This window comes from Ambystoma mexicanum, chromosome 6p (assembly GCF_040938575.1).
Source record: "Ambystoma mexicanum isolate Mex_15411 chromosome 6p, UKY_AmexF1_1, whole genome shotgun sequence".
NCBI lineage: Eukaryota > Metazoa > Chordata > Amphibia > Caudata > Ambystomatidae > Ambystoma > Ambystoma mexicanum.
The window spans coordinates 1346561051-1346585755 of NC_090935.1; positions in this window are offsets into that span (position 1 = coordinate 1346561051).

Here is a 24705-nt window from a genome sequence, read left to right on the forward strand (position 1 = left end):
TCCACCAGGCCCCACTCATGTCCAACTCATGTCCCCCTGCACCCCCACCCCCCAGCATCCAGGGGCACCCTCCACCAGACCCACACTCATGTCCCCCTGCACCCCACCCCCCAGCACTGTGGTGCACCCTCCACCAGGCCCCCACTCATGTCCAACGCATGTCTCCCAGCACCCACACCCCCCAGCAGTGCAGGGCACCCTCCACCAGGCCCCCAGTCATGTCTCCCAGCACCCCCACCCCCCAACAGTCAGGGGCACCCTCCACCAGGCCCCCACTCATGTCCCCCTGCACCCCCACCCCCCAGCAGCCAGGGGCACCCTCCACCAGGCCCCCACTCATGTCCCCCTGCACCCCCACCCCCCAGCAGCCAGGGGCACCCTCCACCAGGCCCCCACTCTTGTCCCCCTGCACCCCCATCCACCAGCATCCAGGGGCACCCTCCACCAGGCCCCCACACATGTCTCCCACCAACCCCACACCCCAGCAGTCAGGGGCACCTGCCAGCAGGCCCATACACATGTCTCCCAGCACCCCCACCCCCCGGCAGTCAGGGGCAGCCTCCACCAGGCCCCCACTCATGTCCAATTCATGTCCCCCTGCACCCCCACCCCCCAGCATCCAGGGGCACCCTCCACCAGGCCCCCACTCATGCCCCCCTGCACCCCCACCCCCCAGCACTGTGGTGCACCCTCCACCAGGCCCCCACTCATGTCCCCCTGAACCCCCACCCCCCAGCAGCCAGGGGCACCCTCCACCAGGCCCCCACTCATGTCCCCCTGCACCCCCACCCCCCAGCAGTCAGGGGCACCCTCCACCAGGCCCCCACTCATGTCCCCCTGCACCCACACCCTCCAGCAGCCAGGGGCACCCTCCACCAGGCCCCCACTCATGTCCCCCTGCACCCCCACCCCCAGCAGTCAGGGGCACCCTCCACCAGGCCCCCACTCATGTCCCCCTGCACCCCCACCCCCCAGAAGTCAGGGGCACCCTCCACCAGGCCCCCACTCATGTCCCCCTGCACCCCACCCACCTGCAGCCAGGGGGACCCTCCACCAGGCCCCCACTCATGTCCCCCTGCACCCCCACCCCCCAGCAGTCAGGGGCACCCTCCACCAGGCCCCCACTCATGTCCCCCTGCACCCCCACCCCCCAGCAGTCAGGGGCACCCTCCACCAGGCCCCCACTCATGTCCCCCTGCACCCCCACCCCCAGCAGCCAGGGGCACCCTCCACCAGGCCCCCACTCATGTCCCCCTGCACCCCCACCCACCAGCATCCAGGGGCACCCTCCACCAGGCCCCCACACATGTGTCCCACCACCCCACCCCCCAGCAGTCAGGGGCACCTGCCAGCAGGCCCACACACATGTCTCCCACCACCCCCACCCCCCAACAGTCAGGGCCACCCACCACCAGGCCCCCACTCATGTCCCCCTGCACCCCCACCCCCCAGCAGCCAGGGGCACCCTCCACCAGGCCCCCATTCGTGTCCCCCTGCACCCCCACCCACCAGCATCCAGGGGCACCCTTCACCAGGCCCCCACACATGTCTCCCACCACCCCCACCCCCCAGCAGTCAGGGGCACCCTGCACCAGGCCCCCACACATGTCCCCCACCAGCCCCACACCCCAGCAGTCAGGGGCACCTGCCAGCAGGCCCACACACATGTCTCCCACCACCCCCACCCCCCAGCAGTCAGGGGCAGCCTCCACCAGGCCCCCACTCATGTCCAACTCATGTCCCCCTGCACCCCCACTCCACAGCAGTCAGGGGCACCCTCCACCAGACCCCCACCCATGTTCCCATGCACCCCCACCCCCCAGCAGTCAGGGACACCCTCCACCAGGCCCCCACTCATGTCCCCCTGCACCCATACCCCCCAGCAGCCAGGGGCACCCTCCACCAGGCCATCACTCATGTCCCCCTGCACCCCCACCCCCCAGCAGTCAGGGGCAGCCTCCACCAGGCCCCCACTCATGTCCCCCTGCACCCCCACCCACCAGCAGCCAGGGGCACCCTCCACCAGGCCCCCACCCATGTTCCCATGCACCCCCACCCCCCAGCAGTCAGGGACACCCTCCACCAGGCCCCCACTCATGTCCCCCTGCACCCATACCCCCCAGCAGCCAGGGGCACCCTCCACCAGGCCCCCACTCATGTCCCCCTGCACCCCACCCCCCAGCAGTCAGGGGCAGCCTCCACCAGGCCCCCACTCATGTCCCCCTGCACCCCCACCCACCAGCAGCCGGGGCACCCTCCACCAGGCCCCCACTCATGTCCCCCTGCACCCCTACCCCCCAGCAGTCAGGGGCACCCTCCACCAGGCCCCCACTCATGTCCCCCTGCACCCCCCCAGCAGTCAGGGGCACCCTCCACCAGGCCCCCACTCATGTCCCCCTGCACCCCCACCCCTCAGCAGCCAGGGGCACCCTCCACCAGGCCCCTACTCATGTCCCCCTGCACCCCCACCCACCAGCATCCAGGGGCACCCTCCACCAGGCCCCCACACATGTCTCCCACCACCCCCACCGCCCAGCAGTCTGGGGCACCTGCCAGCAGGCCCACACACATGTCTCCCACCACCCCCACCCCCAGCAGTCAGGGGCATCCTCCACCAGGCCCCCACTCATGTCCCCCTGCACCCCCACCCCCCAGCAGTCAGGGGCACCCTCCACCAGGCCCCCACTCATGTCCCCCTGCACCCCCACCCACCAGCAGCCAGGGGCACCCTCCACCAGGCCCCCACTCATGTCCCCCTGCACCCCCACCCCCAGCAGTCAGGGGCACCCTCCACCAGGCCCCCACTCATGTCCCCCTGCACCCCCACCCCCCAGCAGTCAGGGGCACCCTCCACCAGGCCCCCACTCATGTCCCCCTGCACCCCCAAGCAGTCAGGGGCACCTGCCAGCAGGCCCAAACACATGTCTCCCAGCACCCCCACCCCCCAGCATCCAGGGGCACCCTCCACCAGGCCCCACTCATGTCCAACTCATGTCCCCCTGAACCCCCACCCCCAGCATCCAGGGGCACCCTCCACCAGACCCACACTCATGTCCCCCTGCACCCCACCCCCCAGCACTGTGGTGCACCCTCCACCAGGCCCCCACTCATGTCCAACTCATGTCTCCCAGCACCCACACCCTCCAGCAGTGCAGGGCACCCTCCACCAGGCCCCCACTCATGTCTCCCAGCACCCCCACCCCCCACCAGTCAGGGGCACCCTCCACCAGGCCCCCACTCATGTCCCCCTGCACCCCCACCCCCCAGCAGCCAGGGGCACCCTCCACCAGGCCCCCATTCATGTCCCCCTGCACCCCCGCCCCCCAGCAGCCAGGGGCACCCTCCACCAGGCCCCCACTCATGTCCCCCTGCACCCCCACCCACCAGCATCCAGGGGCACCCTCCACCAGGCCCCCACACATGTCTCCCACCACCCCCACACCCCAGCAGTCAGGGGCACCTGCCAGCAGGCCCATACACATGTCTCCCAGCACCCCCACCCCCCAGCAGTCAGGGGCAGCCTCCACTATGCCCCCACTCATGTCCAACTCATGTCCCCCTGCACCCCCACCCCCCAGCATCCAGGGGCACCCTCCACCAGGCCCCCACTCATGTCCCCCTGCACCCCCACCCCCCAGCACTGTGGTGCACCCTCCACCAGGCCCCCACTCATGTCCCCCTGAACCCCCACCCCCAGCAGCCAGGGGCACCCTCCACCAGGCCCCCACTCATGTCCCCCTGACCCCCACCACTCAGCAGTCAGGGGCACCCTCCACCAGGCCCCCACTCATGTCCCCCTGCACCCACACCCTCCAGCAGCCAGGGGCACCCTCCACCAGGCCCCCACCCATGTCCCCCTGCACCCCCACCCCCCAGCAGTCAGGGGCACCCTCCACCAGGCCCCCACTCATGTCCCCCTGCACCCCCACCCCCCAGCAGTCAGGGGCACCCTCCACCAGGCCCCCACTCATGTCCCCCTGCACCCCACCCACCAGCAGCCAGGGGCACCCTCCACCAGGCCCCCACTCATGTCCCCCTGCACCCCCACCCCCCAGCAGTCAGGGGCACCCTCCACCAGGTCCCCACTCATGTCCCCCTGCACCCCCACCCCTCAGCAGCCAGGGGCACCCTCCACCAGGCCCCCACTCATGTCCCCCTGCACCCCCACCCACCAGCATCCAGGGGCACCCTCCACCAGGCCCCCACACATGTCTCCCACCACCCCAACCCCCCAGCAGTGCGGGGCACCTGCCAGCAGGCCCCCACACATGTCCCCCAGCCAACACATCATCACAATCCAGATCCCAGGCTCCTATGCCCACCCAAATCACACCCCACGCCACCTCAGTCCAAACACCCAACCAAGCTTTACATCCATTCAAATTGGAAATACCCATTACATGATAGATAACAAATAAGCAGTATGCGCATGAGTACAAGTCCGTCAGACCCACACAATGGCAACACATGACTGTGAAAACCCACATTGTGACAGGCATGAAACCAATGAGAGAAGTCCACACATTGAAGTAAGAAACAAAAATGTATTACAGTGTAAATGAAGTGAATGAAATCTAAACAAACAATAATGGCAACAAATATCAAAATGCAGCATGTCCACAAAAATAATAAATAACGAAAATGGGACTCCAAAATAACCGTAAAGAAATTGTGTCCAAAGTCACTGTCCAACAAAGCAAATCCAAAGGGAAAGTAAAGTGAAAATCCATTGCTCCATGGTGAAAAAAATAAAATCCACTGTCATACTATGTACAAAGAGCAAATCCATGGTCCATGATCCCAACGATGTAAATGAAACCTACAATAAAACCTACCTAACTAATAACTATATACAAAAAAGTGGGGCATAGTCCAAGCGCCCCAAATTAAAAAAATAAAATAAAACCTAACACTAATTAACTATATACAAAGGCGGCGGGCTAGTCCAGCGGCTCACTCCGTGGTGTCCCGGGCCAGGGCATCATCGAAATCCTGTTCGATGTCCCGGAGGCGGTCCTGTTCCATGGCCCCGAGGGTCCGCAGGGACGCCGACATGTCCTCCTCCAACTCCCTGCGGATTCCCTTGAGGCACTCGGCCCGCCTCAGGGCCCTCCGCATGGAGTTCTCCGCCCTGACCATCGTGAGCCGCACCTCTTCTGCCCGCCGCCGCTCCGCACCTATCTGCTGGCCCAACCGCTGCCACATGGAAGACACTTCCCGTCCTGGGTCCTCCTGCCCTCCGGCCGATGCCTGCACCTCCTATGTAGATTGCCCCGAGCCATGATGCCTCCCACGTTGACTCCGCTGCTGCCTCCGACGCAACTGCCTCTGCCAGCACGACGGCATCCAGGCTGATGGAATCCACCGACGCCGTCGTGCACGTGCCCTGCCCAATGATGCCGGCACATCCTCCATCTGCTGGGGTCCAGTTGCTGTGGTGTCCACCCCTGCTGGACCTCCGACTCCCGACTGTGGCAGGGATGGGATCCCCACCAAGCTGGCTGCATTGGTCAGGGCAGGTCCACAGGGGGCCCTGGTAGCATCTGGGCTGGAAGACGGCATAGAGAACGACTGGCGTATAGTCTCCACAGAGGAGGAGAGGGCCGCCAGATTGGTCGACACATGTATGAAAGCCCCGACCACTGCCGATCCCAACTGGGCCACGTTGGCACGGTGCTCTTCGTGATGACGTGCAAGCTGCCCCTGCCCCTGGACTGCACCACTTGCACCAGCAGGGATGCCCCCACCAGGCCCCATGTGTGCCTCAGTAGCGGCCTCCTCCTCCCCTGTGGAAACCACCAACCTGGGTGGCTTCACACCGTCTTCCGCCGTTGCAAGCCCCTGTGGGGGCATCCCCGCCGCTTTGCTCCACAGCGCCGTCTCCGCCCTCTTCTTCACTTGCCGCTGTGTAGAGGGAGACATAGAACACAAGCATCAGGGTACTGTACAATGGTCCCTTAGACAGGAAGCAATAGCAGATGAGTGGCACTGTCAAAGATCACTTCCATCATGTCCCTCCACAACACATGGGTCAGTCAGGCAAAACACACGCAGTAACAGGCATGGCACATGCTATGGACATTTGCATACATGTCCAAGGGACTCTCCAAACATACAATGTTGTTATGGAACTCACATGCATCATGGGTCATACCTATCACATGCACACACATCAACGTAGTTTCATCCATCTGGCTTTGTACACCCCAGACACAGTGGATACAAGGATAACTAGGCTGCATCTGTGAATCTGTACACTGTCACAGACATGTGTCATGCATCCATGGCATTCACAAGTCACAGACACGCAGGTCAGACACACAGACATGGATACCATACATGTACATGGCATCAGCACCCATCCCTCACCCCCACCCATGTCCAGGAACAGAGACTGGCATGCTCTCATGTGTCCAATCCGCATAGGGCTCCCCATGTTGCATTTAAACACATGCACCAACCGTGTGGTTCACACATTACTGGTCTCACATGCATGACCATGATGTTCCTGCACACATACATGCGTACATGGCCTATGTCACACATACAGGCAAGCATCAGACAACCAGCACACTGCAACATGCCCTGTCTCACACAGCAATGCTTGCCCACTTACCGCTCAACTCCAGACGGGTCTGCCTCGCAAGGATCTGGGCGTGGAGCGCTGGGTCTACACGTTCCAGGACCCTCAGCTGGATGGTACTCATGCGGCCCCGGCCCCTCTCCACAAGGCGCCGGGCCTTCAAGAGGGTCCTGGACCTCAAGTCCTCCCAGCGCTTCTTGACTTTCTGGATGTTGCGGGTTGCCACCCCCTCCGCGTTGATAGCAACCACGTCCCTGATCCTGTCTCGTCCTTCCTTGTTGGCGCGTGACGATCTGAAGAGGGCATCATACTGCCCCAGGACTTGCTCCACCAGGACACCAACTTCGGTGGCAGTGAAGCTGGTGCCCCTCTGCCTCTCTGGCCGGGGGTTGCCACTGGTGCCAGATGTTGCAGTGCCCGACATGGCAACCCCAGAGGCAGGAGTGGGTGGGCAACTGGGTCCTGGGGCTGGGCTGTGGAGCGATGGTATACCAGTCAGGAGTCTTCTGTTCCAGCAGGGGTGGACACAGCAACTGGACCCCTGCAGATGGCAGATGTGCAGGCACAAAATGGCAGGGCACGGTGTCAGCAGGCAGGCAGGCAGGCAGCAGCAGATGGCTCGTGGGAGGCTGCTCGGGACTCTGGGGGGCAGTAATTCGGCCTTCTGAGCAGGAGCGTGGTCTTCCGTGTGCTTACGCGTGGCCAGCTTGATACGGAGTGAATTGGCACGTGAAAATCCTGCACTTCAACATGAAATTCCATTGGACCAAAGGCCCTCAGGGCGTAAGCGCGTCTGTGACGTGACGCGCGCGGGTGTTTCCCTCATAGCACGTGATGACAGAGCACACGTGGAAACACTGCACGTCAGAGTATCATTGCGTGTAATTGGATGAAAGTGCGCGTACACGCAATTGGCCCGGGTACGTGTATTGCAGGGGTGCGTGGGAATTCTCACACGCGATTTGCTTGGGTACGTGTATTACAGGGGTGCGCGGGAATTCTCACACAGATTTGCTTGGGTAAGCGTATTACAGGGGTGTGCGGGAATTCTCACACGCGATTTGCTTGGGTACGTGTATTACAGGGGTGCGCGGGAAGTTTTACACGCTCGCCAACAACACGTATCCATGGAATTGAACGGCGCTAAGGCATGAGCACAAAAAAACGTGCTAATCCGGAAACACGTACGCCAGCAGGAAGCAGGCGTACGTCGACCTGCGCAGCATAAAAGTGTGCGCAACAGCAAACAAGCTCAGACGCCAGGAAGAATATACCGTTCCTAGCAGCAGTGGCCGTGGGTTACCAAAGGAGGAGGAGGAGGATAGTGAGGGTCCTAATTTTCACACCCAGAACCAGCCTTTTTGGGATGCCTGATGACCAGGTGTATGGGAGGTACTGGTTTCCACTTCACATAATACTGGACCTGGTGAGTGAGTGGGAGGATGACCTCACATCACCCACCCTGTGCTCCCAAGCACTCAGCCCCCTGGAGAAGGTCCTTAATGTACTGCACTTCTTGGCCACTGGATCATTTCAGCGGACAAGTGCCATAGTGGGTGGGGTGTCACAGGCCACGCAGTCACGCTGCCTATACCAGGTCTTGAACATCATCACTGCACGCCCATCAATCCGCAGGGACATATACCTGCCCAGGACACCTGCAGAAATGCAGGCTGCTGCCCTGGATTTCTACGGTGTGGCACAATTCCCCAAAGTGCTAGGTGCCATTGACTGCACCCATGTGGCACTATGTCCCCCCAGGGCATCTGAGCACATCTATAGGAACCGCAAGCACTGGCATTCCATCAACATGCAGGTAGTATGTAATGCCAAGGGAATCATCACCTCAGTATATGCCAACTATCCAGGGTCCACCCACGACAGCTTCATTTACCGAATGTCTACCCTAAGCCGGGACCTAGAAGCTGGGCGGCATGGCGATACATGGCTGCTTGGTGAGTATGAATGCCACTGCACATGCATGCATGTCAGATGCAGAGTTATGTCACTACCCCACTAATGATACCCATCACCTCCTCACCAGGGGACAGTGCCTACCCTCTGAGCACCCACATGATGACGCCAATTCAGAACCCCCTCATGCCTCCCGAGGTAAGATACAACACAGCCCATATTGCAACCCGGGGCATAGTGGAGCGCACATTCGGAGTGCTCAAGTCACGCTTTCGCTCCCTTGACCGTTCTGGCGGGCAGCTGTTATATGCACCCCCAGTAGTGTGCAGGATCATAGTGGCAGCATGTGTCCTGCAAAATGTTGCAACACGCCGGGGCCTGGCTGTGGACATGGTGGTGCCCCCACATCCCCAACCACATGCACGCCAGCTGCGCATGGGAGGGGAAAGGGCACGGGGTGAGGCAGCCCATACGCAGCTGGTGGCTAATTACTTCACATAGAAATCACACCCCTGTGGAGTGCACACAGCCCTGGCACATACCATCTGATAAGCAATGATGACTCGACCTGACAATTAAGACGAACAAAGGGACAGTCAACTGTCAGAACCATAGCAGCCTGAGATTGTTCATGTGGAAGTGTCACAATGTGTGCATCCCTACCTACACAAACACCACCAATGCAGTGTCATCAAAAGACACACTTCCATGCAGCAGAAATGAATACCCACTCGCAAAATACTACATGAGAACAGTGCCATGTCACCCAACCCCTCCCCGGCACGGCCACACAACACACCATGGCATGTCATGCAATGTGAGAGCAAACTAATTAATCCCCACAACATGCCCCAAGTGTCACCAACTACAGTGTCCCTAATGGAAACTGGCCACACATGAAATGTTCACAGTAATATGCAGGACCAACAACACACATTACCAAATACTTACCAAGAATACCAATCACCTACACAACCTCCAACCTACCATAAACATGACAGTACAGACTTAAAAAATTGGTAGCCTCACTACCTGATATTGCCAGCACTTCGAACACTTCCAAGTATACAGTGTTAGCGCCACGCAAGAGTGTAGGTGCACTGCTTACAACATGGACTCCAGTTCCAAAGTAGACCGCCTTGTGAAGACATGAGAAATGGACCTGCAAATTAGGAGGATGAGATGGATGCAGAGGCACATATCAATACACCATGCAGTGTACAATACAACAACAATATGCACTAGGAATGTATACACAGTATTGACTACAGACTGCCCACACATCAAATGGGAGTCCAAAGTCACCGTGTACGTCAATGTCACTTGGGCACACCCTTTGCAAGCCCATGGAAACGGGAAGCAGAAGGGGTGTGTGTCACACAAACCCAAGCATCTGACCCAAATTCAGGACAAGCCTGCATGTGCCCAGCCACAATACAGCGTATGCCCACGGGAGCCACACAAGGCAACACACTGTCCAAAAAATCAAAAATTAAAAAAAAAAATTTTTTTTTAAAAATCAAAAATGGCCATTAATGGGCCCGGTGGTGTGGGGGAGGCCACCCAGGAGGTCCGAGGACAGGGTGCACACCAGAACCCACCTGTGTGGATCTTGCGGAAAAAAAACACCTCCATGGGCTCATGGCCTGCACGGCTACCCTATTGTGAGAGAATCACTGCTGTCGCTCTCCCCAGACTCTGCAGCTGCCTCAGGAGGTGGTGGCACTATGGGAGGCAGCCCACGCAAAGCCCTAGTCTGGTCCTCCATGGCAGCAAGCATGCAGGTCTGGAATGTCTGGTTCTGGAGGATAATCGTGCGGAGGTCCCCATGCGATAACTCACGGGATGACCGGACCTCCTCACGAGTTGCCTGCATCTCAGCTGAGAGCGTACGTGTGAGACGCTCCAGCTGCTGTTCTGTCCTTGTGTTTGTTGAAGCCTCAAGCTCAACAAGAGTCGTCCTGAGGTGACGGAGTTCCACCCTCAGGGCTTCCCTGTGGCCCTGGGACTCTATGGAAATGGCTTCCCTCAGAGTCGCCAGTGCCGCCCGCCTGTCCCTGTTGGACGCCAACATGTCCTCCCTGTGTGACTGGCAGATGGAGTCTGTTGCCTGCTGTAGTCGCTCCATCAGCCTTTCTGGGGGGACAATGGAAGTGGCCACCCTATCCATGGCCTGAGCCATCATCTCTGATGATGCTGCCTGTTGGGTTGCCATACCGTATATGGATTGCTCCCATGCGGTATTGCCAGGTGGCGTACAGCCACCACGTCGGCGGGCACCACACCTGTCTGGGGCAAGGCGAACTGCGCCTTGCTGTGCCGGCACTGCCTGAGTCTACAGGACTGCATTCCCCCTCTTATCTGCTTGCCCAGGAACAGGATCAGATGTTGCGGAGTGTGACCCTGCATCCGTAACCACCAAAGGCATACCTGCCAACACTGACATCCCCATTGAGGGTTCTACCCCTGGTGCAGGTGGGTCGGACAGAACAGAATCCCTCCCAGGAACACTCACCTGTGATGCCACATAGGTCTCATCATCCGACTCGACACCTGAATACAGCTCGGGGGAGGTGCACCCAGAGACACCCCTTGAGAGCATGACCTGCAGCAGTTGTGGGTTCTCACCCACCACCACACCACGTCCCTCACTGGTGGTCGGTCGGCCCTGAGACCCCTCCTGGGTCTGCACCATCTCCACAACCTCAGCAGTATCAAGTGCGTCATCCCCTGCAAAGACATAAAAGAAAAGAAATGGAAACAGGCATTAGCACTATGGCACACAATTAGGGCTGAGAAGCTACAGAACCAGTGCTTGATTGACACATGTCCCACATGACTAAAACCCTCCCATGCATGCACCGTCACTGCGTATGAAGGGGAGGCAAATGGCACACATTGATGACACCAAGATGGAAGATCAACACATTTGCTGCATGCTGCCTAGCAGTGACATCACACATTGGCCTGTGATTGGCAGGTCAAATACACATGCCATCACACAGATGGCATGTACCCTAGCCATAAAGTGAAGAGGGAGAGGAGGGCACCAATTGTTCATTCAGTCTAGTTTGCTCATGAAATTGCTTTTTTAATTGAAATAGTTCAAATGTTTAACCTGGAGCTGCCAGTCCAAAATGGTCCTATAGCACAGGGACATGTCTAAACAAATGATATCCAGGAAACAAAGTCAGTCCACTGTACGATAGCCATGTCAGACATGTGACAATAGGACTGAGAAATGCCTAGTAAAAGTGGTGGAATGCAAACAATCTGCCTGAATAAACAGAGAAAAATAAGCAACAATGTTGTGGCAAGATGACACTTCAAGGGCAACTGGCGTGGTGTTGGGCTAGATGTCTACTGTTGGCAGAAGGGATACTGCTATACCCAAATGCTGGTGCGCAGAATGTATTGGATGAGGCACATGCGTGACCCAAACCACTCAGGCACACACACCCTCATCTGGCACCCAAACAGAAGCCCTCACACACACACCATGCACATGGATGACACACACATGCATGTGCACTCACCGGACAATGCCTTGTAATCTGCCAGTTCTCCCACGCCTTGGATCTGTTCCTCCGTGACGTAGGTCCCAGCAACATGCTCATGTGGAGTGAGTTCTATGTCCTCTGCTGGAGACCCACCTCCAGTCACTAGAGTAGCAAGCATGACTTGAGGCCAGCTTATTCTTTGCCCTGCGCTTCAGGTCATTCCAGCACTTGTAGCATTCAGTAGCTGTGCGCCTCACGATTCCAAGGGCACTTATGATGTCCGCGATGGTCTGCTAGTGTGCCAGACGTTGTGCAGGTGTGGTCTTGGATCCTGCAATAATCACCATTTCGCGGTCATGTGCGGACACATACTCTACAAGTGCATTCAGTTCGGCCTCATTGAAGCTGGGCTTCCTTGACGGGCCGGACTGTGTAGCCGTGTCTGGGGCATCAGCCTCTACTGGACGAGCACGCTTCCTCTTCCGCTTGGAAGGTGGTGGGGATCCTGAGTGTCCTACGCCGCTCTGTACAGTAGGGGCAGGAGCCCCGGTGGACTCTGTACTAGGAGTGTGGGATTGCACACTCAGCATGGGAGTTGGTGCAGGCATTAGCTCAAGTGTGATGGTGTCAGGGGGAATGTCAGCAGGATGGACTTGGACCGACACTGTCCTGGCTGGGTGTGTGAGAGGTGGGGTGGATGGAGCCGCAGCTGCCCCTGCAGCCTCCCCACCCTGCCTACTCGGGGCAGCAGATGACCTAGCTGCCCCTGATCCACGTGACCTGATGACACCAACGTGCACCGGCACACGTGGCCTAGACCTGCTGACCTGGAAGTCAGCCATGGAGTCACCCTGTGCCAGGTCTGGTGCCACAGTGGGCTGGTCCAACAAGGGCTGAGCATGGATGGTGTCAGCCACGTTACCCTCAACCAAGGGGGGGGGACATGGGTGTCCCTGACTGGTCCTCCACACATGGGGGGCTAGGGGCACCCTGCAAGTCACGGCCACGTCCCCTACCGGATCCACCACGGCCACCACTTGGGGCTCGGCCACCTTTGCCACCCTTACGGCTTGTTCGCCTCCCAGCCATGGCACTGATGTTATTGTGCGTATGGGAGTTGCTGTGAACTATTGTCCTGGGCAATTGGGGGTCAAAGGGGTTGGGTACCAGATGGTAATCGTACCCTAGTGCTCTAGCAAGGCTGTATGTCACCCCTGGGGAAAGATGACGGGTCACGCAACGCACAGGCACCCCAAAAAAGGGAAGTAAGGTGCACGCAACCCCTCCTAGACCACTTGTGTGGAAAAATAAACCTGCACTATGCTGTGGCACCCAGAAACACAAGAATGAACGTATGCGTGTCACACGCAGCCTAGAATGACCTCTGAAGGGGTACGCGACACATGGGGCAAGCACAGATGTTAAATACGTGCGCGACTCACCGTCTGCCAGGAAAAAAAGCGTGAAAAAGACGCGTGTGTGCGCGTTGGCAACAACCCCGCCAAAAGAAGATTTGTACGCTGTCTGAGGAGACAGGACAACAGTAGAAGGGAACGCTGTTTGAGGAAACAGGCCCAGGAAAAAGAGGAAAAGAGAAAAAGCTGTCAGAGGTAACAGGGAGTACGAACTTGAAACGCTGTGAAGTAAATCGCGTGTGAACCGACAAGAAGTACAGATTTCACCCACTCGCTCTCCACGAAAAGCACGTACAAGGAAATGGTGTTCTACACGTACCTTTTATACACACGTCACAGACGCGCATACGCGCTGAGGCCATTTCCACCAATTACACGCTTTGACACTCGGACGTGTATTTTTTTTACACGCGCCATTCTCAACGGCCATGCGCGTGACATCATAGACGCGCCTGGGGGCCTTTGGGCCAATGAATTAACGTACGTGTGCTGACGCGCTTACGCGCTAAGGGCCTTTCCTCGAATTACACGCAGACGTGCTGGATTTTCACATGCCAAATCACTCCGTATCAAGCTGGCCACGCGTAAGCACACGGAAGACCACGCTCCTGCCCAGAAGGCCGAATTACTTCCCCCCAGAGCCCCGAGCACGCTCCCACCTGCCATCTGCTGCTGCCTGACTGCCTGCTGCCCATGTGTCCTGCCATTTGCTGCCTGCACATCAGCCAGGGGTGCTGTTGCTGTGACCACCCCTGCTGGAACCGAAGACTCCCGACTGGGATACCATCGCTCCACAGCCCAGCCCCAGGACCCAGTTGCCCACCCACTCCTGCCTCTGGGGTTGCCATGTCGGGCACTGCAACATCTGGCACCAGTGGCAACCCCCGGCCAGAGAGGCAGAGGGGCACCAGCTTCACTGCCACCGAAGTTGGTGTCCTGGTGGAGCATGTCCTGGGGCAGTATGATGCCCTCTTTGGAAGGTTGCGCGCCGACAAGGAAGGACGGACTCGGATCTGGACGGACATCGTGACTGCCATCAACGCGGAGGGGGTGGCTGTCCGACTATTCCATCATGTGAAGAAGCGCTGGGAGGACTTCAGGTCCAGGACCCTCAAGAAGACCTGGTGCCTCCTGAAAGCAGCGGATGCTAAGGGGCGCCGGGGCCACTTGTCGGAAGATCAGATGAGGGTCCTGGAACGCATATCCCCAGCGTTCCACGTCCAGGTCCTTGAGAGGCAGACCCATCTGGCGTCGAGCGGTAAGTGTACATGCATACTGATTGTAAGCTGTGCGTGTGGTGGTGTGGCAGGAGTGTGCAGGTTGCACATGTGGTTTTATGTGGCCAAGTATGGGGGGGTACAGGGCTGTGAGGCTGACACATGCGAGGGCTCTCATGTGTGACACATGGATGGTGCTTGTGTGTGTAGGCTTGCATGGCAAAGGATGTGGAAGAATGATTGGCAGGTGTGACATGGATGCCGATCTGAACACTGCGACAGTTGGCGGAGGTGTACACATGCATGCAAGTGTGGTGGTGTGTGTGCATGTGTAGTGCACTCCCTGTGTCGCATGTGATGTCTGGCTCACCTTTGCCTGCTCATGCTGTTGTATGTGTATGGATGGTGCTGGCTGTTGGAATATGTATGTGGTATAGCTCATGTGTGCAAGTTGAAATGACATGTGTGTTGGGGATTGTGATGCCATGTCTGAGGTTTGCCAATGCCACTCATGTACAACTGTCATGTGTTTATGAGTCCATTATACAGTGCCCTCATGCCTGTGTTTTATTTCTCCCTGTCTGCAGCGTCAGCTGATGAAGAGGGCGGAGAAGGTGCTGTGGAGCACAGCGGCAGGGCTCGCACCACCAGCCGGAAACGCAAGGCCCGGCTCCCCTCCCAGGTTGTGATCTCGTCGGGGAGTGAGGAGTCCGGTGCCGCGTCTGAGGCCGCAGCTGCCGAGGGGAGGACCAGGAGGCGGAGGTTGGAGTTGGACTCCTCGGCAGCAGAAGGGGCAGCTGGGACCCCACAGGGCCCTAAGGAGGAAGATGGCACGGAGTCATCCAGGTTGGTGGGGGGTTTGGTGGAGGAGGAGGCCGTGCAAGCAACAGAGGCGGGGTCTGGAGTTGGGGATTCCACTGGTGCTAGTGGTGCAGTGCAGGACCAGGGACAGGTGGCAGCACAGGCTGCCGCGGAGGTGCCTGTGTGCAATCCTGTCCCTGCTCCTGTCACTGCATCATCTTGCACCAGCAGGGATGCCTACCTCCAGACCCGTTATCAGGGAGGGGATTGCCTTACACCAACTGCCTTCCTCTCCCTGCGATGTGGCTATCCTGCAACAGGTTGAGCCTGTCCAGGGTGGGGTGGCGTTGCGTCAATGGGCCATGCGAGCTGACCTGCAGTCTTTCCATGATGAGACTGCACGTCTTCTTGCATGGCTTGTTGACCGCGTTGACCCACTGGGACAGCTCACCATGGCCGGATTCCTCCGTTTCCTGGACCTTGTTCTGACCCCCTCCTCAACGGAACCCCCTATGCCCCAGTCGTCCTCCGTGCCATCCTCCCACACATGTATCACCTGGGTGCCCTGTGGAGCTGCCTCTGACCGTGCGGCCAGGCTGGTGGACAACAGATCCCTGCCACAGTCGGGAGTCGGACGTCCAGCAGGGATGGCCACATCAACAACTGCACCCCAGCTGGAGGAGGATGTGCAGGCACCATCGGACAGGGCACATGGACAGCAGCAGCAGCAGCAGGAGGTTGTAGGTGGGAGCCACGATGGCTCGGGGCCTTCGACATCGGAGGGGCAGGCATCGGCCGGAGGGCAGGAGGACCCAGGACGGGAAGTGTCTTCCGTGTGGCAGCGGTTGGCCCACGCCATAGATGCGGAGCGGCAGCGGGCAGAAGAGGCACGGCTCACGATGGTCAGGGCGGAGAACTCCATGCGGAGGGCCCTGAGGCGGGCCGAGTGCCTCGAGGCAATCCACAGGGAGTTGGAGGAGAACATGTCGTCGTCCCTGCGGACCCTCGGGCCATGGAACAGGACCGCCTCCGGGACATTGAGCAGGAGTTCAATGATGCCCTGGCCCGCAACATCCAGAAGTGAGCCGTTGGACTAGCACGCTGCCATTGTATATAGTTAATTAGTGTTAGGTTTTATTTATTTTTTTTAATTTGGGGGCGCTTGGACTATGCCCCACTTTTTTGTATATAGTTATTAGTTAGGTGGGTTTTATTGTAGGTTTCATTTACATCGTTGGGATTATGGACCCTGGATTTGCTCTTTGTACATAGTTTGACAGTGGATTTGTGGCCTTCATCTTTTATTATTTTTTCACCATGGAGCAATGGATTTTCACTTTACTTTCCCTTTGGATTTGCTTTGTTGGACGGTGACTTTGGACACAATTTCATTACGGTTATTTTGGATCCCCATTTTCATTATTTATTATTTTGGTGGACATGCTGCATTTTGACATTTGTTGCCATTATTGTTTCTTTTGGTTTCATTCACTTCATTTGCACTGTAATACATTTTTGTTTCTTACTTCAATGTGTGGACTTCTCTCATTGGTTTCATGCCTGCCACAATGTGGGTTTTCACAGTCATGTGTTGCCATTGTGTGGATCTGACGGACTTGTACTCATGCGCATACTGCTTATTTGTTATCTCTCATGTAATGGGTATTTCAATTTTGAATGGATGTAAAGCTTGGTTGGGTGTTTGGACTGAGGTGGCCTGGGGTGTGATTTGGGTGGGCATAGGAGCCTGGGATCTGGATTGTGATGACGTGTTGGCTGGGGGACATGTGTGGGGGCCTGCTGGCAGCCTTCTCCACATTGCCACTCTAAATTCTCGCTCTGCCATCAAGCACTCCTCTGATATCTGTCACCTTCTTGAGGAACTGGACCTCGACGTCCTCTGTCTCACTGAGACATGGTTCACAGCCAGCTCTGCCACCAGCTTTGACACACTCCTACCTGACGGTTACAAGATCCTCTCCATGCCCAGGCCTAACCGTGCAGGGGGTGGTGTTGCCTTATCTTTCCTGAGTGGATTCCTGCCACTGTCACTCCTACGCAGACCTACTCCTCTTTTGAATGTCTTGTCTGCCGACTCTCTCTCTCTCCTAGCCATTCCCTTACCGTGGCTACTATCTATCGGCCACCTGGTCAAATTTCCTCCTTCCTCTCTGAGTGGGCTGACCTCTCCTCCTCACTCCTGTCCTCAACCACTGAACTCCTCTTTCTTGGCGACTTCAACATCCACCTTGATGCCTCCAGTCCCCCCACTGCTCTCTTTCGTGACCTCTGCGACTCTCTCTCACTCTCTATTCTCCCGTCTGGGCCTACTCACTCTGCTGGGCACACTCTTGATGCTCTGATCTCTTCTGACCTTCCCCTCTCCGTCCCTCTCTCCACTCCTCTCTCCTGGAGTGATCACTTTCTCCTATCCTCCCACCTCACCCTCCCTACCCCACAGGCAAAGCCACCCTCTTCACTGCCACCCACCTTCTCGGTCATCCGACCCATGAAGCGTGTGTCAGTTGAGGCTTTCGCTGCTACCTTCTCGCCCCTCCTGCCCCTTTGGCTGACTCCCACCCTGACACAGCCCTCTCTATGCTCCACTCTGCTATATCTGTTACTCTTGATATCCTTGCCCCCGTCATGAGAATCCGCCTGAAGCCCAAAGCCAAATGTAACTCCTGGTATGACTCGGATCTCGTCACCCTAAAACGCAAGTGCAGGGTTGCAGAGAGGAAATGGCGTGCTTCATGTTCATCCTCTGACAAACTGGCCTGCCGCCTGCTCCAAAGGCAGTACCGGCTCTCCGTTCTCACCAAGAAGAGAGCCCTTATCCAAGCCCGCATCTCTGCGGCATCTAACAACTCCGCCGAACTCTTTAAAATCTGCAAGGAGCTGGCCAACCCTGTTGCAGTCTCTACCTCTCCTGTCCCCTCCCAGGCCCTCTGCACTGCATTGGCCTCTCACTTCATCTCTAAAACTCAGGACATCCTGTCCTCGCTCTCCTCCTTTCACCTCCCTCCCTCCCTTCCCGGCTCTTCCTCTGGCCCTTCTGCAGTCACCCCTCCTCCCTCTTTCTCTGCCTTTCCACTTTTCTCTGCTGACGAGGTTTCCAGACAAGTCCGATCTATGAAAGTCTCGTCTAAACAGGTTCACCCCTGTTCCTCCAAAACTATCAAGGACCACATCGACTCCCTGGCTCCTGCCCTGGCTGACTTTTGCAACCACTCCTTCGCCTCTGGAGTCTTCCCTTCCCCCCTCAAGCACTCCCTTGTGCACCCTCTTCTCAAGAAACCCTCTTCCGACCCCTCCTGCCCGGCTAACTATCGCCCTATCTCCATCACTCCCTTCCTGGGCAAGCTCCTCGAGAAACTGGCCATCTCCCAGCTTAACCTCCATGCTGAATCTGTTGGTAGTCTTCATGACCATCAATCTGGTTTCAGAGCTGCCAGAAGCACGGAAACTGCTCTCCTGAACATCCGTGAAGACCTGCTCTTGAACCTCGATTCCAACACTCCGTGTGTTCTCATTCTGCTCGATCTCTCCTCTGCCTTTGACACTGTCAACCATGCCATCCTGCTCAACCGTCTCCGTGAAAACCTGGGTATCACTGGTCAGGCTCGGGCGTGGCTGACCTCTTTCCTTTCAAATAGACCGTCCCAGGTCCAACTGGGGTCCTTCGTCTCCGACATCTTTTTCTCCACCTGTGGTGTCCCCCAGGGATCTAATCTCTCTCCCTGGCAGTTCAACCAGTATCTGGCACTCCTTGCCCACCGCATCGCCGCTCTCTGCCCTAATTTCCAGTGCTATGCGGACGATACCCAGCTCATTTTCAGGCTACCCTCAGCCTCCCCCTCTCCTTCCCTCATCTCTGACTGTCTGTCTGCTATCCAGGAATGGTGTGCCGCCAATGACCTCTGCCTTAATGCCAGTAAGACTGAGATTCTACTCATTGGTACACCCACTCCCTCCTTCCCTGCAGCTCTCTGGCCTGCCTCCCTTGGCCCCCTCCCTGCTCCTACCTGCAATGCAAAAAACCTTGGGGTCATCTTCGACTCCACACTCTCCTTCTCTCCTCATATTTCTGACGTCGCTAAGAAGTCACACTACCAGCTGCACCTCCTCAGAGGTATTCTTCCCTTCCTCTCCTTCCCCCAGAAGCTCACTGTCTCCCGAGCCCTGGTTCTCTCGAAGCTGGATTACTGTAACAGCCTCTATCTTAATCTGCCTGCCTCCACTCTCCGCCCTCTGCAACTCATCCAGAACAGAACTGCGAGACTTGTCCTTGGCCTCAAGCCCAGGGACCGTATCTCTCCAGGACTGAAATCTCTACACTGGCTCCTAGTGGCTGCGAGGATAAAGTTCAAAACCCTCTGCATTGTCCACAAGGCCTTCTGGGGCCTGGGTCCTAAATACCTTCAACTCTCTCTTCCCAAATATCTTCCTTCCCGAGCCCTTCGCTCATCTGCCTCCAACTCCCTCAGGGTCAGCCGCTTCTCGAAGCAACGAGCTGGGGGTAGATCTCTCTCCGCGGCAGGGGCCTCCCTCTGGAACAGCCTTCCTGCCTCCCTGAAACTTGAGGAGAACCATCTCCGGTTCCGGAAGCACCTCAAAACCTTCCTCTTTGCTTCTGCTTTCTCTCTCCCTCTCCCCTGCTGAACAGCTAATATTCTTCACTGAAACTGCACTGATTCTGCAACTGGACCACTCTTAACGGCCTCGGTCCTGGGCCCAGCCACTCTCCACTTGCACTGATGCCCTGGAACCCCTCTGCACTGCGGGACTGTCTCTGTATCCCTACAGCCCCACCCCCCTTTTCCAGCACTTGTTCTGCACTTACCTTGCACTTGCCACCAGCTGGCCCTATTTATTTATTACTTTACGCCACTTACCTTGTACTGCACTTCCCCCCCTCCCCTTCCCCTTGCACTTTTCCCCCTCCCCCACCCCTGCACTTGCGCGATCTGAATGACACCTGGCCTAGTAGGATCGTTGTCTGTCTCCCCTTGTTCCTCCCCTCCCTGCCTCGTCGCGCCTTGAAACACCTGTGTATAGGTGCGTTACAAATGCCATATCATATCATATCATATCAGGTGCCCCGCACTGCTGGTGGGTGAGGGTGCTGAGAGACATGAGTAGGGGCCTGGTGGAGGGTGCCCCTGGGAGCTGGTGGGTGGGGTGCAGGGGGACATGAGTGGGGGCCTGGTGGAGGGTGCCCCTGACTGCTGGGGGCTGGGGGTGCAGGGGGACATGAGTGGGGGCCTGGTGGAGGGTGCCCTGCACTGCTGAGGGGGGGGTGCTGGGAGACATGACTTGGACATGAGTGGGGGCCTGGTGGAGGGTGCACCACAGTGCTGGGGGTGGGGGTGCAGGTGGACATGAGTGGGGGCCTGGTGGAGGGTGCCCCTGGCTGCTGGTGGGTGGGGGTGCAGGGGGACATGAGTGGGGGCCTGGTGGAGGGTGCCCCTGACTTCTGGGGGGTGGGGTTGCAGGGGGACATGAGTTGGGGCCTGGTGGAGGATGCCCCTGGCTGCTGGTGGGTGGGGGTGCAGGGGGACATGAGTCGGGGCCTGGTGGAGGGTGCCCCTGACTTCTGGGGGGTGGGGGTGCAGGGGGACATGAGTTGGACATGTGTGGGGGCCTGGTGGAGGGTGCCCCTGGATGATGGGCGGTAGGGGTGCAGGGGGACATGAGTGGGGGCCTGGTGGAGGGTGCCCTGGCTCCTGGGTGGTGGGGGTGCACGGGGACATGAGTGGGGGCCTGGTGGAGGGTGCCCCTGACTTCTGGGGGGTGGGGGTGCAGGGGGACAACAGTTGGACATGAGTGGGGTGCCTGGTGGAGGGTGCCCCTGGATGCTGGGGGGTGGGGGTGCAGGGAGACATGAGTGGGGCCTGGTGGAGGGTGCCCCTGGCTGCTGGGGGGTGGGGGCGCAGGGGGACATGAGTGGGGGCCTGGTGGAGGGTGCCCTGCACTGCTGGGGGGTGGGGGTGCTGGGAGACATGAGTTGGACATGAGTGGGGGACTGGTGGAGGGTGCACCACAACGCTGGGGGGTGGGGGTGCAGGGGGACATGAGTGGGGGCCTGGTGGAGGGTGCCCCTGGATGCTGGGGGGTGGGGGTGCAGGGAGACATGAGTGGGGGCCTGGTGGAGGGTGCCCCTGACGTCTGGGGGTGGGGGTGCAGGGGGACATGAGTTGGACATGAGTGGGGGCCTGGTGGAGGGTGCCCCTGCATGCTGGGGGGTGGGGGTGCTGGGAGACATGAGTGGGGGCCTGGTGGAGGGTGCCCCTGGATGCTGGGCGGTGGGGGTGCAGGGAGACATGAGTGGGGGCCTGGTGGAGGGTGCCCCTGACGTCTGGGGGTGGGGGTGCATGGGGACATGAGTTGGACATGAGTGGGGGCCTGGTGGAGGGTGCTCCTGGATGCTGGGGGGTGGGGGTGCAGGGGGACATGAGTGGGGGCCTGGTGGAGGGTGCCACTGGCTGCTGGTGGGTGGGGGTGCAGGGGGACATGAGTGGGGGCCTGGTGGAGGGTGCCCTGCACTGCCGGGGGGTGGGAGTGCAGGGGGACATGAGTGGGGGCCTGGTGGAGGGTGCCCTGCACTGCTGGGGTGTGGGGTTGCTGGGAGACATGAGTTGGACATGAGTGGGGGCCTGGTGGAGGGTGCACCACAGTGCTGGTGGGTGGGGGTGCAGGGGAACATGAGTGTGGGCCTGGTGGAGGGTGCCCCTGGATGCTGGGGGGTGGGGGTGCAGGGGGACATGAGTTGGACATGAGTGGGTCCTGGTGGAGGGTGCCCCTGGATGCTGGGGGGTGTGGGTGCAGGGGGACATGAGTGGGGGCCTGGTGGAGGGTGCCCCTGACTGGTGGGGGGTGGGGGTGCAGGGGGACATGAGTGAGGGCCTGGTGGAGGGTGCCCCTGACTGCTGGGGGGTGGGGGTGCAGGGGGACATGAGTGGGGGCCTGGTGGAGGGTGCCCTGCACTGCTGGGGGGTGGGGGTGCTGGGAGACATGAGTTGGACATGAGAGGGGGCCTGGTGGAGGGTGCACCACAGTGTTGGGGGGTGGGGGTGCAGGGGGACATGAGTGGGGGCCTGGTGGAGGGTGCCCCTGACTGCTGGGCGGTGGGGGTGCTGGGAGACATGAGTTGGACATGAGTGGGGGCCTGGTGGAGGGTGCCCCTGACTGCTGGGGGGTGGGGGTGCAGGGGGACATGAGTGGGGGCCTGGGGGAGGGTGCCCCTGGCTGCTGGTGGATAGGGGTGCAGGGGGACACGAGTGGGGGCCTGGTGGAGGGTGCCCTGCACTACTGGGGGGTGGGGGTGCTGGGAGACATGAATTGGACATGAATGGGGGCCTGGTGGAGGGTGCCCCTGACTGCTGGGGGGTGTGGGTGCTGGGAGACATGAGTTGGACATGAGTGGGGGCCTGGTGGAGGGTGCCCCTTACTGCTGGGGGGTGGGGGTGCAGGGGGACATGCGTTGGTGAGCAGTAGTGCAAGGTGACATGTGGGTTGGCTGGGGGGCATGGGCATGGTGGATGGGCTGCCTGCGGGACATGTGCAGGGTAGTCCCCTGTGGTGTGGGCCGCCTGCAGGGGCCGTGGAGGGTGTAGAGGGAACACCTGGGAGGACCCACACGGGCAATTCACGTGTAGTGCTCCCCGCGCACCCCTGGAATACACGTACCCTGATGGAATCACATGTGATACTTCCCACGCACCCCTGAAATACACATACTCTGCTGCTTTTGCATGTGATACTTCCCGCGCACCCCTGGAATACACGTACCCTGATGGAATTGCGTGTGATACTTCCCACGCACCCCTGAAATACACGTACCCTGCTGTTTTTGCGTGTGATACTTCCCGCGCACCCCTGGAATACACGTACCCTGCTGCTTTTGCGTGTGATACTTCCCGCGCACCCCTGGAATACACATACCCTGATGGAATCGCGTGTAATACTTGCAGCGCACCCCTGAAATGCATGTACCCTGCTGTTTTTGCGTGTGATACTTCCAGCGCACCCCTGGAATACACATGCCCTGATGGAATCGCGTGTGTTACTTCCCGCGCACCCCTGATGTACACGTACCCAGGACAATCGCGTGTGAAACTTCCCGAGAACCACTGAAATACATGTTCCCAGCTTGGCGTTTGCTGTTTGGCAGCCCTGTGAACTGGTCCAGGGTTAGCGCAGCCCTTTGCGATGATTTGGGAATTTTGAAGGCTTTTCCTTGTGCGAGGGCGTTCTTGGGGGCGTAACTGGCGCTGCTGCAGGGTCGCTGCGCCACTCTGCGCCACGGCTGGTTTTGGAGGCTAAAATCCATGAATACGCTGTGCGATGAAAAGGATTTTATCGCACACGGCTGGCGCAGTGTATCGCACGGGGACACGGTGCGCCAGCCGCGTGCGCCACATTTGTGCGAATTTCTATGAATTACCCTGTAAATGGGGAAAAGACAGAGGTTCTGGTCGTGGGTACCTCCAGCCCTCTGACTTCTGGCCTACCTCGCTTGGATTATATCCCTCACCCTCCTCTTCTGTTAAAGATTTGGGGGTAAAAATGTCCTGTTCTCTATCTATCTGTGATCAGGTCGCCTCAGTCTGTAAATCTGGTAATTTTAAACTCAAAATTCGACGGCAAGTTCTCCCATTCATCCGTGTGCAATTTCAGGCACCTGTGGTGGCTGTTCTGGTTCTTAGTAACATTGACTATTGCAATGCGCTGTATTTGTCTCAGCCACCCTATCTTGTCCACCACCTTCAGCTCCTCCAGAACGCTGCAGCTAGGGAGCTAGGTCTGTTCTCCGCCCCCTGTTTGGTGCCCATATGTCTCCGTTGCTTTGTCAACTTCACTGGCTCCCAGTCGAGATGCATGTCCATTTTAAGTCCCTTTGCCTTGTCCATAGAGCCCTCGATAAATGTGGCGCAGAATATTTGCAGATTACATTCTCTCCTTATGTCCCTCTGCGACCACTTCGCTCACAATCTGCTCTTCTGATCCAAATTCCTAGGGTCAGGCTCTCTCGCATGGGTGGCCGTGCCTTCTTGGTTGCCGTGGCCAGGGCATGGAATTCTTTGACCATCTTCCCTTTCGTTGGGCCTTCAAAAAAATGTTCTTGCTCTGAATTTCATCTATTGTTCTCTGGTTTGTCTTACTGGTGAGCGCCATGATGCCCTCGGGTGAACGTGCCCTATATAAATTCCACTAAAATAACATAACATAACATAACATAACTGTGCGTCACCCATACGAGCAAGGGGGATTAG